Below are 14,153 nucleotides of genomic sequence, written 5' to 3'. Positions count from 1 at the left end.
TTCATCTGTCTCTGTAAATTCACATAAGGTGTGAAGTAGGGCTTTTTATTCAAAGGAGACTGGGTGAAAAGAGCAGAACACCAAAGGTTTTATTCATAACAAACCTGTGTTCTGAGCAGGCAGATCACAGTGTGTTTTACAGGACTGAGGTCTTTCACAGTGTAACTTGTGTAGCTCAGAGCCTGGGGTTAGGATGGAGGTTGTTCTGTCCTCCCAGGTGCTGAGCTGTAGTCACCTGGCCTGCTCAGGTTCCAGGTCTGTGTGTTTTGCATTTTGCCAGGAAACAGGTTCAGCAAGAAGATCTTCAGAAGCACCATGACAAAGTCTGTGATGTGGTTCACACTTACTAATGATTTTTTTAAAATTGCTCCTTTAAGATGTTAGAGGAGGTAGTATTTGTGTTGGGTAGAATAATGGTGAATTTAGAAGTAACTCTGCAACCTTTTTGTCAGAAAAAACATATTGAAGCAGCAGCAACATGTGAAAATAAACTACTAAATCAGTTAAAGCAATTTGATAGATATTGAGATTATGCTGAGGATGTTGAAATCTTCAATGTTATAGAAGGATGGAAGGTTGGAAATCATCTGAAAGTCTGTAATCCCAAGTAGGTACGCAAACCTGTTATGCACTGAATGTATAAAAATGGTAATTTTAAACAAAGGCATAAGTCTTATGGTATAAACCACTAATGTTTCACAGATTGGACTTATCAAATGTAAATGCCAAAATCTAGTGATCTCTAGAAAAAATAACGCTACTTGCTACTATATCAATCTACTAAGGATGTAAGAGTGTTTTCTTTCATCAGTGCAAACATTGCCCTGTTGCAAAGGTGGGATTTTACATGAACCAGCTTTTCAAAATTGGGGCCTAAATATCTTTGACAGGCTCTGTCAGAAAGATTTGTCTTGCAACCGTTTAAAAAGCATATATATGCTTACTGTTATTTCATAGCAAGTGTTATTTAGAAGGACTGTTCTGGGGTCCCCATCCCCTTCCCTCCACCCTCCCCCCAAAAAATTCCAAAAAAAATACTGTTTGTGTTCAGAAGCATCACTTTTTCAATTAAGATGTCCAGATGCCTGAGAATAAATCTAATTCATAATGACTGCCAGTGGCTTCTAGGGCCACCAAGACAGGCACTCTGGGCCCCCTCCTCAGTGTCACCCTTCCTATCAGGATGGGGAATTACACAGCAGCCTGATGAAGGAAAATATTCAGGGATCCTGCTTTTCATGTTCCTCTGGCACAAAGAAGCCATCATTACCAAGGCAATTAGGCCCCAAAGAGTTGTTGTTTCCCTCTCCTCCCCAGCCCCTGCATTTCCTGTAGTAAACATAAAGTATATTGTGACTGGTTTGGAAGCAGAGTTTTGAAGTATATGTGTGATACTTTAAACATCTCTAGTAGCTTTCTCACGTGTGCAGTTACAGAGTAGCATTCCAAGTGCAGTATCAGACTAGTATTTATCTGTTCTGAAACAGTTCTGAGAACCAGCAGAAAAGTGTATTTTTGTAATTCAGGAGTAAAATTAAAATTGTAAGAAAACAATACCATTATTAGTTTGCAGAAGTTATTTGCTTTGATTAAAAGCACCAATAAATGTGTCTTGGTTCTATAACTGCTCCATTTAGCACTTGACATATAATAGGTTTTTTTCCCCACAGTGTAATATCTCCATTGAAATATAATTATTTTGCAGATTGCTCAAGTGAATGCCCTTATAAACATGCTGTTAGGGGAACTCACCCCTGGTGATCATCAGAACATCATGACAATATGCACAATTGATGTACATGCGAGGGATGTTGTAGCCACGCTTATAGCACAGAAGGTAATTTGTTGCAGAGCAATTACACTAATGCATTTTTAAAAGCATAAAATAAAGAATAATTTCATTTGTTGAAAAGATATTCTGGTGGCTTATGTATGGCAGTGACAGAATATTTTGATTAAATCAATTTTTGTCCCTTTTATGTTTTTTGCTTTAGGTTTAGCTAATTACATTTACCAGTTAAAGAATTCACATTTAAAAATATATAGATATTTTGTCCAAATATTTTAAAATGTCCATTAAAAATGTATGCTGTAATTTGACAGCAGGTTTCTCATTAATTTGCCTCCCATTACTGATCTTTTCACAACTAATATAAATCTCACACTTATTGGAGATAGCTAGAAAGCTTAATATATACAAAATATAAGACAGCAATTGTTTCCAGATAGTTTTTGGGTTTTTTCTATAAATAAGTTTTATTTCCCTATCAGTTTCTAAGGTGGGATCTGTACTGCTAACCCTTTCCATGCCTGTCTTCTGCACTGCTGGTACCTATTTATAGTAATTTCCTAGTCAATCTCCAGACTGAGAGCACTCAGACAGGAAGGAGGTGGTGAGAGGCACCATGCAATGTCAGCTCCCTTATGCATGGTTAGGCAGGTGAGAGAGAGCTGTTCCATCCTCCACTCCTCCTGCCTGCAGCCAGCTGACCTCCAAAGGGGCACAGAGCCCCCAGTTTGAACAAGCAGTGTCATTCCAGAGTCAGACACCTAGAGCTTTGCTCTTTATTCATGAGCAGTAACAAAGGGGAAAAGAAAAACTGTGTAGGCATGAAATGTGTGTGTAGTGCACATGTATTCACCCATCCTCTATAGCCTGTCATCCTTCTATGCATCTGCTGCATTTGAACATTGACTCGCTGTAAAATTCACCTTTTCACAACACATAGCTGCCAAGATCAGGGATTGTGCTGTTTCTCTGCGTTCCCAAACACCCTCCTATCCCCACAATTGTTAGTTCGTTATTTTGCTTTATTATAAACCATAATTTTGCTGCAGACCAGACACAGTATTTAGGTTTCTTGGAAATCCAGTCTTTACATAAATGGCCTAAATAAATTGTTCAAGATGAAGACCACAGTGAACTTGTGAAAGTAAAAATTGTTTTACTTGAAAGAATGAAATGGAAAAAAAATCACAGTAAATTATTTTAGTATGCCATGAAACCTTGTCCAGGACAAAATAGTCTTTTAGCCTTTTTAACTGGTGTTCTGTAAAATTGAGGGGGGGAGAAAAGCAAAGCCAAAAGCAACACGAACAACAAAAAATCCCTCAACACTCTTACAGTTGCTGAACAAAATCCATTCTACTGAGCATAATCACTTTGTTGTGGTGTGATGCATAATAGCAGTTGCATCGAAAATTTGCAGCAATTTAAAATATTCTTTTCACTGGAATTGTTTATCCACATTGCCAAAGCCTTTAAGGAAGTACTGATGTTTTTCATATTGTCAGGAGCAGCTGTTTCTATCTGCTGTGGCTGTCTAACCACTAACTAGGCAGATGGCACACAGTAGCTGAGGTGTGTCTGTTGTGTACAGGATCAACTTTTCTGGCTTATGGGAAGCACAGCTGCCATGCTATTATGATGATGATGATCCTTATGTATTTCAGACATTGGAGGCCTTATATAGAGCTGCACGCTTTGAAGGGGTGATTAGGGTCTTTAGTACACTGAATAAGTACTTAAATAATCAAACTGACAAGCTGTGTGGAAATATGGAATCCCTATTAATGAGAATTTGGGGTAGGGATCAGGGGACTCTGTAAAAACCAAGTAAAAGTATTTGCCACAGACAGAAACATCTCAATATGATATAGCATCTTAATATCAGTATAAATTCAATATCAACTAGAGAAAAATGCATTTATGAATTAATAAATGTGTTTTACATCATTAAATCTGGTCAGTTATTCAAAGAAAATGCTGTAGAAAATACTGGATGGTGAAAACTAGACAAGGCCTAGAGATTTTTGTCTCAGTTGTCAGAAACTTTATCCATAGAATATTGGAAGCAGCAACACTTCTTTTCCTGTGTCTAGCTTGTAGTAATTAATATATTAATATCTACTCTTTTTTTTTTCTTCAGAAAAACTACTTACTTAACATTCTTGGGCACTGGGGTAGCATAAGAGAGCTGGAGGTGATAGTAAGATGTGTCTGGGGCTTAAGGAAGCAATGAAATGATGACCAGATACTGCATTTCCTGTTGATTTAAGGCATTAGTTCATAGGCCACTAATTAAAACCATGTGCTCTGCTAACAAACCATTTCATCACCTGAGTGCTGGAGCATGCACATACTGTTTCCAGCTAACTGGGACCTGATCCAGGGCAAGGCAAAGTCTACCACCAATTGATGCCAACAAGAGAAGAGGTTGTCTGAAAATAGTTGTCCTTGTTATTTTTTGTGTCTTCACATAGCTCAGCTGAAAATATTTTAGCCACAAATATTGAATAATTGTATATTTTCTGGATCTTTTTAGGGGACTTTATGTTCCATAAAGTATCCCTCCTCGTTACAAAATTTAAAAATTCAAATAATAAGGATCCCATCAGGTTGATGTGCATAAATGTTTGTTTTTCAGAAATCCCATTGCTAACCTTTATTCTCTAAAGAAAGATGTCAAAGTATATTGAGAGACATTGATTCACCATTTTAGTCCTGAGTTAAGAGCTACAGACTGGGCAATGTCACCTCAATGGTGCTTATGCTGACCACTGCTGTGTGTAAAGGAAAAATGTCCAACTTCAAAGCTCACAGCAAGGCTTGTTCTTGATGGCAGTATAAACAGTCTAAGAAAATCATATTCTGCTGTTGTTTCTAAAGTGCTGCAACCCTAAAAGCATGCACAAATATAACATAAAACTGTGAAACATGTTTGTTTCTTCAGCTTAATGCAATGCTATCACTCTCCAAGTATAGTTTTGTAAGTTTGGAAATAGTTATAAAAGTAATAACTTCCTTGCAAGTGACAACAACAGCTGATGAGAAAAGCAGGGAAGTTTGATCACTTAGTTTTCACCAAATGGGAAGAGGGAGATATCAATTATCTCTTAGTAAAGCTGTGGGATTAATCTGTTGGAGAGGTGTACAAGAAAAAAAAAGGAGGATGACTCATGGAGTGGAAGGTGGAAAGAGAGAGCATCTTGATCAGGAAAGGACAAAAGAAATAGTCTGATTCCTCAGAAGCCAATGGAGGCAGGCCTGCAAGCAAAGTACAAGGTAAGCAGTTTACAGCAATAACAAGAAATACTGCAGGGTTAGAGGATCATGCAGAGATGGTCACAGAAGAAAGCAGAAGTACTGCAGTGCTAAGGGAAAAGGTTTTTACAAAGTCACAGATATCAGAAAGCACATGCAAGACAATCACAAATGTGAAGAAGATGAAGATCAAGGGTGGAGAAGAGGACTAATGAGCCTGGGAGATGTAGGACAAGCAAGGAGAAGCACTGGTGCCTGCTGCATAGTAGATGAAAGAAGAGAGATTGATAAATTGAAGGGATTTCTTCAAGCAGGTGAAAAATATCACTGGGTAGGAAGTGAAGAAATCTGTCTTGATTGAGACCAGAAAAATTTGGTGAGGCAAAATGAAAGGACAGGAATAGGTGAGTGTTCTTCAAGAGCATTTACATATGGCAAGAAAAGAGAAGAAATTCCTACTTTATTTTTTGAGGTAGTGCTGGCATATGGTTCTTTCAGGGTAGGATGATTTTGTGGTTGGACAGTTGGGGAAACAGCACTATGGATAGAATTATGGAAACATCAAATGAAAGATGATGTATGCATGGTGGAATTTACTCTCGGAGCATCACAATCAAAATTATACTCTTCTTATTGCCTATGTTCAGTTTTACATACCTGACTCTGGGAGACAGCTTAGGGTAAAAAAAACCTGAAAGCCAACCAAATCAACAAAGATCTTGCAAATTCAGCTGGGGTGATTGATTGTTTTTTTTAAGGAAACCATGTATTTTGGAATGAAACCTGCTCTGTGAGTAGCTGCAGTGCTTTCTTTGGGTTCAAACGACCAGAGTGTGTCAGGCTTTCCTCAGGTAGCCTTCATGCTTCCTGCTGGGGCATATGGGCTATAAGATCAGAGGTGTCAGCTCGCCCTTCCCTAGTGCTGCTTTGTGTTTCAGTAGTAGTTTCTGGTCTGGCTTTTTTCCCCCCATAGGCAGAACTTGCAGACATGGTAGGCACAGTAAGTCCTAGACACAAAGAATATGTATTATGCAATTTTGTCTGATGTATTTTTCAGTTGATCAAAGTATTTTTCTGCAGAAATCTCAGAAATGTTGACTGCACTTGTGTGCAGTCAGTGTTACTAGAGTAATTCTGAAGAAAATTTGGCCCTGAGCACTCAGATTAAAAATGTGGCACAAAGCTTGAACCAGGTCTAACCTGGTAGGATTGAACACTGCATTTCATTGAGACAGAAGAATTTTTATATAGAAAGAAGAAACTGAAAAGAATCTTCTCACTGTGTCTTATTTTACTGCTTACTACTGCTACAGTGTCAGTCATAATTGTTACTCCAAATTCATCATCTAAAATAACAAACCATAGGAAAGAATAGTCTTTGACAGAAAAAAAAATTGTTTCAAGTCATATCTCAGTACCCTTTCTCCTTTTTTGCTTTGTTTCTCAAGCTAAGCAACCAGAAAAGTGAGACAGAAGCACACAGAGTCCATGTACTGTGTAAGTATGAACACTTAAAGTTTTGTTTTCTCTTGATTTTATTTATTCAGTGCAACAAAGAACATGAAGCTAATGGCAGCAATGTTCAGGAAATATATGATTGGGATCCTTTGATGGTGAAGTAATAAAATTGGACTGTAGCAGTGCACTTTGCATCATAAGCCTCTCTGTCAAGAAGAAATATTGCTATTCCAGTCATGAAAGTGATGCTCTCTGCTTCCAAGTTATACCACACTTTAAAATTTTGTCAAAGTAAAAGGTAAGATGACCATAACAGATATTTTCTTCCTTTACATGCATTGTTTTATGTAACAGATCTCCCTTGAGTTTACTTAGTCAGTTATAGTTTTTTACCTTCTAGAGTCAGTAGATTGGCCCTGCAAATACTTGAGTAGCTTGTTGATCTGATGTGGTCAGCAGGAGAAAGGAAGAAAATATTTGGGCAGAATAACTCACAGATATGAATTCTTCAAGAGCTGGGCATTAACTAGAATTCCTTGACTTCCATAAATCAGTTGAAGAAAGAACTTTATTCTACAGTACACTTGGTGTGAGCTGGCCAGGTTAGTATCAGAAACAAGCAGATGAATAACACATTGTGGCTTCACTGGATTTTTTTCTGTCCAATAACTCCATCTCTTTTTTTTTTTATACCGGGGAGCCCAGAACAAGAATATGGCACTGCTATCTTCATCTCACTTCATTTAGTAGTGTCTTATGCCTCTGTATAGTTCTAGTGCTGTAAGATTTATTTATCATATAAATATTCACTCTAATTTCTATCTATGACTACATGTTCTCTGCTTAAATTTGCCCTGCATTTTTATTAAATGGATGCGAGACTTCATAATTTACAAACTATAACAGTTAATCCCTTCTGCTAAGAAAAACACGTAATAGTCCATCAAGGCAGTTGTTTAATTTGTTCATAAATTTTTGAAATGAAAACAGTAAAAAAAGGTCAATAATCACCTTACAAAGCAGCACTAATGTTGTCATGACTTACATCAAGACAAAACACGGAAGTAAATTATTGCATTGTATTAAATTCAGAAGAAATGCGACTCACTTTTTGCAGTAAGACAACAAAGAAAATCTCATCAGCAACAGTGCATATATAAGTTCAGAGTATACATTCCCAATTAATTGCATAAAGAAAAATCTGCAAACAAGGGCAGAATTGTGTATAACACTATACTTCTCTTTTTGCCAATGATGCACTTCACATAATTCATTCTGATTTTAATTTCCATGATTTTTAAAACAAATTGTTCTCTCTAGGGAAGGGATGGTGATTTATTTTACCAGTATTTTTGGTGCTGGAATTATTTTTGTTTGTATAAGACATTGCTCTTGTGCCCTTTAGTCTCTGCTATTGTGTGCTCTCCTGTGATCAGGTCTACTTGTCTAGCATATTTCAATATACTATATGTAATAGCCATTAAGGGTCTTTTCCAACCGAAATGTTTCTATGATTCTATGCTTGTGTGGATCTCTGGGGTTAGCCTCATAAAGGCAGGCTACTTTCCAATCTCTCTAGAAAAGCCTGTTTCTAAAGTAAATAAGTCCCTTGAAAGACGCAGCAGAGCCCTCTTTAGAAAGGTGGACTTCTCACTTTCCACCTCAGTGAATGTAAAAGTATCCCTTTGTCTATCATTGATCAGAAAAGATGAGATGTGCCATTGGAGTTTTTCTGCTGACAGGGTTATCCTTCTAACATGTGTACCAACAAAAGTGCCTGTAGTGCTTCCTGAAATCTTTGTCAATCAAATGGACTATGTTTGAAACACTCCACAGAAATGTCTATCTTGTTGTTCTGGGCCCTCATCACTGCAGCTGGCTTTTTTTCTCTTTTATTATTGCTAGTTTGAAGTATCTATAAAGGTTTATGGCAAACTGGAGTACAGGAATGCTTTTATGAACTCAGTTGCATCTCTGTAGATTTGCTTTCTGTTGTGGTACTTTGAGTTAAGACGCTGCAGGATGGGGTTTGGCCAAAGAAAAAGTTAAATTAGCAATAAAGTGATTTTTCAAGCTTATTTTTCTGTTATCCTATGGCACAGTAACCTTTTTTTTTTTATTTTTTTGAGGGAGAGTGCTGAATTGGAAATAGCAGGTTTCCATAGTAGTAAATCCAGGGGAAAAAAGGGAAACAAATTAAAAGGAAAGAAAGAGTCTTCCAGAAAATATCAAAACTCTCTTTTTGGTGGAAACAAAACGCCCTCTTCTGCTCTCCCCCCTGCTTTTTTTGTTTTTTAATGGATTATAGCACTGGGCCTTAAGGTACTCTCAATAAGAAACAGGCAAAGGCTAGAGCTGAATGTCAAGAAACTGTCATGAAGACAGTTTGGTAGATAGATCTGAGATAATTGAAACTTTAAGATATAATGGCATATTCCATTGCAAAACAGGCTACAGAAAACTGTAAGGGAGCTAAAACGATTAAGAATTTAAGCTATATGGGACTGTGTGGCAGAGACAAATTTTTTATCTTAAAAAAACCCTGATTGCTTTCTTCCCCTAGAAGTACCTGAAATATATGGGTGAAAGATGGTATAAAATAGTACAGCATTACTGGCTTATTAGAGGTTTTTTTGACTATCCCAAGAGAGATTTACCACAAATTTTCCTGTGTGTATATGCTAAAGTCAGGTTTCAATACCTTCCTCATTTTATTGAATCATGATTCTAGGAAATAATATAGGCCTCCTTTTTTGAAAATTGCTTGGTATAAAATCAGTTTTACATGCTTATCAAGTTCTGAAACATTTATGTTTTTTTTAATCTTGGGCAAGAAAATATTTATTGATCTGTGAACTACTAATGGGATTTTCTTAATCTTATCTTGTTTATTGCTAGCATTAACAACTTGTTTCCTGTGCATTTTTAAGTCTGAAAATGTCCGAGTCCAAAGAATGCTATAAAACATTTCTATTGCTTATAGATATGTTATTAATTTGCCACTTACATTAAGCCACTCATGTGTTGATTGATCTATGGATTAGGTACAAATTCTCATCATCAAGAACACAGTAAGAGGATGGTGCCAGTACAACTGTCTCACATGTTCATATTTCTTTTTTTTCCTGCAGAGCTTATACAATGATGATTTCAGACCTTTGTGCGAAATGGTGCTGACGTCAGAACAGCTGCAAATTCAAGGAGACTCATGAGAAAGGTTATCTATCTCTGCACATTGTATTGTATCTATATGGGTGCTGGAGGAAGAAAATGAATTTTTTTGGTAATGCTGCTGCTAGGCAAGTATACTAAAGAATTTGGGGGGCAGGGCAGTATTCATTAGAAATGGACTATAGAGTATTCCCAGCATATTCAGAAGCAAGAATGTAAGAAATACTCTTAGCATTGTACTTGAATGCCAGCAGAGAAGAGAGAAAGCAGGCAAGTCATTAGTGTACACTCCTGTATAAGCTCAGGTCTTGATTATCTCTTTCCAGTACCTTCAGAGAGTAGAGGAGAGAAGGCTGCTAAAAGACCTGTCCTTTCTGAGAGAGCTTGGGTGCATAGTTATATAGATTTACCTGGCCTTTTCCAAAGGGAGAACTGGCACCTCTTCTCTAGTCCCTCTCCTTGCTAGTCTTTCCGTTCTTCCCTTTTTCTTAACTCTCTGGTTTTGTAAGTGCAATACTTTAAGTCCTTCCTGGTGCAGGGAGTCAAGGATGTCTCTCAGGTGTGAGGGTACTCCCTTGCTTCCTGGCACTGATAACATTCTGAAGTAGCTGTGGACAGTGAGAAGACTCTTCTCAGTTTCATCCTTGTGTACAAAAATTCTTCTGTCTCAGTGAAATGCAGTGTTCAATCCTACCAGGCTATACTTGGTTCAAGCTTTGTGTCACATTTTTAATCTGAATGCTCAGGGCCAAATTCAGAACAAATCTAATCAGATGCATCTCCTTGCTAAATAAAGCTGTCTTGTTCTTTGTAAGTTTGATTTTGATATGAAGCCATTGGATTTATGACTGCATGAGGGCAAGTTTCTTATGCATGTGGCATTGCCTGATGCTCAGATGAGAACATCATGTCAGACATGTTTAATCATAACAGTGTTTATTTCTTTTACTCAGAATGTACCCTCTTCATGACAAATGTATGTAAATGCTGAGATAAAAATAGCATTTGACAAGATAGTTGGGTATGCTTCATTTTATTAACACATTAGTCAACTTATTCTGCTGAAAGTAATATGTGAATAGTAGATATGTGTAAGATTAGCATAATTTTTCCAGTCAACATTTGTTCTGTGAGGTTTTTGATTACATTATTTTAATTAAGCAATAAGTCATGACAAGTACAGGATTTTGTGGTGAGTATAGTGCTCCTAACAAGGTATTATAAAGCATGTGGCTGAAAGCTGAAAGATTTTAGCCATTCAAAATGTGCATTAATAATTCCATGAGATTGAGTACAGTGCCCTTTGGTTTCTTTTATTAATTATGTATCATTGAACAAGAAAAGCATTTACTGGTTGTGGTTACCAGGACCCAGACTCTACTCTTGGACAGTGAAAAGCTCCATTTGTGTTCTAAAGCCTTCTGTGCTGCCTCTGGAATTAGTTTGCTTATGAAACCACACTGTAACTTTTAAAAGATTGATCATTTGACTATGAAGGAAGCCAAATTATCTGTCTGGAGTTGCACAATATGTAGTAGGTGCCCCATGTCAGAAATAATGAAGATAAATGAAATGGTCGACTCAAAGAAAGCACATATTTTCTAAACAAGGCCTGCCGGTCAGAGATTGGGAAATTGAAAATGTTTTATTTCTTTGTACCTGTCCAATGGAAACTGAAGAAGAATCTTGAACCAGAATTGGTTTGTATGTAATTTACTTAGTATCTGATTGCATCAGACTTGAGATATAAAGTAATAAAATGCTGGGGTTAACAAATGTCTGTTTATTTCAAACAGCCATTACATATTTTTTTTGTACTTCTACTCAAAGAGGCAAAGTAATTTTGATTTCTGTGGCCAGGGTCTCAAAGTATTTGAACGTCTTTGTTGCGACTGTTATTCTTGAAACAAAAGGACTGAAGTAAACCTAGAGCTTATAGACCTGTGCTGGATTTTGATATTACTCTGTGCATACTTAAATAGGAAAATGCAAATAATAATTTCTGGACCTATGAGCATGAAAAGCCTCACAATTTCATAAAATGTTTCCTTTTTCTTGTTGTTCACTAGTGCCACCTGTTTTTAATAACCATTTAATGAGGTAAATGAAAGATGTCTTCTCCTCCTCCCAGAATCCATCCTCTTGTAGGCATGTGATTCTATGATTCTGTCCTTCTCCTTCTAGCAGCCTGATCTGAATAACTGAATGGAATACATCTTGAGATAGTCCTGAGGTATCTATTATTCTTTTTCCATGTAACAACTCCCTTTTTTAATGTGTGTCTGTCATTAATTAAAATGTTAATATTTTTTAAATTCAGGTCTGTTCAGAGAACAAGCAAAGTGATGAAGTATATTGTTATATTGCCTAACTGATTTGCTTATGCTGGATATAAACTGTTTTGGGAGAATTTTCCAGATATTGTGGAAGAGCACGTTGGGCTCCAGAGCTTGGTATGAGAAAGGACAAAGCATTAGCTTGAAATTCCTTACAGAGTCTACAAAGGACTAAAATATTAGAATTTACTTGTTCTGGTGTTTTGTTTGTTTGGTTTTGGCTTTTTTTGAGGAGTTGCAACTCCCCATATCTTTGGACTCTGTATCACCAGAGGTGACATGCTGTATATGACAACAGAGGAAAGTGAACCAGAATATCAATGTCTAGCCCTGTGAGAGACTGAAATCTCCTGCCTGAATATAAGTGGAACGATAAGGCAAAAGTGTTTGCTCTTGGAATCCAAATGTGTGTGCTTCAAGTGATAAAAGCCTCCAGAACTACTGCTTGAATCAATCTTTTGCCATTTGTCGACATCTAAATCCTGTTTACAGAAAACTTGGCTTTGAACACAGTTTGTTTCCTGAATTAACCTTAGTAGTGAGTGGGAAGGTGATTCACTGTTCTTACATACTTAAAGGTAATATGAGTGTGATGAAATAGGGTTAAAAAGTATCATGAGATTTGATAAGCATTCATACATTTTATCTGACTTGGGGCATTGAACCCATGGAAACATTGGCTTTTACACATCATTTTCTCATTCACAAAATTAAGTAATTACATCCTGGGAGAAATGCACTGGCATTGAATATACAGCATCCAGACTATGCCACTACAGGTAGCAGATTGAGTTTAACTAGCCATATGGATTGTAATTGTCTAAGTATGATTAATTCATAATGTTTCTTAATTTCATGCCTTATATTATGGTTTGTTACTATAATGTCAGTATTTTCTCCTTTTTTTTTTTGGTTTCTTTTTAATCTAGGTTTTGATGAGAGGCCTCAAGGGAATTTAATCTTATTATGACGCTCACTAATGATGTCCTTATATTCTGGGGTCTCATCAATAGCTTGTAACCCTTTCTAGAAGTTTCATGGAAAAGGGTTCTGAAGTTAGAACAGATGGTGCATCAGTTCATTGCAGAACTCTGTTTTCAGCCAGAGGAAAACTTTATACTGAAGGTGGAAATAATGGTTTTCTGCTTAGCTTATTGTAAATTCTAAATGGGGTGATTGAAGACTGTAATGATCACTGCTGTTTGATGCCTACGAGTTCCAACATCTGGCTAATGCCTTTACTAGCCATAACAGTAAGAAAAGGCACTGTAGACCTTTCTGCTTCTTTCTTTAAGACAGAATATAGCATGTGTGTAAATATATTTGTAAATACACACAAAGCTTGCATATGTCAGTATGTGTATATATACTTTGTATATGTAAATCACTGTCTATATTACTATCTGATTTGCACAATACTCAAATGAAATATTACATAATAACATTTCAATGCCAATACCAGGCTTTCTAGTTTTAATACCCAAATTTGATTTCTACTTTAACAATTGGAATTATTTAAGTTGACCTCCTTATCTACTCTTGCCTACAGATCCACACCATCACCCCAAAGGAAATTAGCAAATATATCTTTGCTTCTCATGTAGGTTCCAAGAAGGAGGCATTAGTGGGACTGACAGAGATGGTCTTTGTAAAGCAGACTGAAGATCACTTTCTTCAAAGTGATGGGCCTCATTGCCCCAACATTTCTCTTACTTGACTTTTCAGCAGGTCATTCACTAAATCACCAAAGTCACTAGTCTGTTCTGTCATTGCATTATAATTGACTTGATGGAATATTGTTAACTGGAATTGTGATTAAAAATTAATGTTTTCATGGGGAAATTTAAAAGTTATTTCTCTACTTATGTAGTTCTGGTTGGTTTACTTCAATCTAAATAATGAAAACATTTTAGGAAATTTCATTTTAGAAATGCAGATCGTACTGTCTTAACTTATGCAGCAACTTGGCCAGGTAGTCTTGAAACAAATTGCTAAAATCTCTAACAGCATTGTACTTCTGTTGTTTTGGTTTTTTAAACAGTCTGGCTATATTTGAAAAAAGTGGAAAACCTTACTGAACTCTAGGCACATGCTGGAATGCTTTGGAATGGAACTTTAATCACCTTAATTGAGGCTTAAGATGT

The sequence above is a fragment of the Melospiza melodia genome, chromosome 8 (genome assembly GCF_035770615.1).
Source record: "Melospiza melodia melodia isolate bMelMel2 chromosome 8, bMelMel2.pri, whole genome shotgun sequence".
In the NCBI taxonomy this organism is placed as follows: domain Eukaryota; kingdom Metazoa; phylum Chordata; class Aves; order Passeriformes; family Passerellidae; genus Melospiza; species Melospiza melodia.
Note: the sequence above shows the minus strand (reverse complement) of the source record.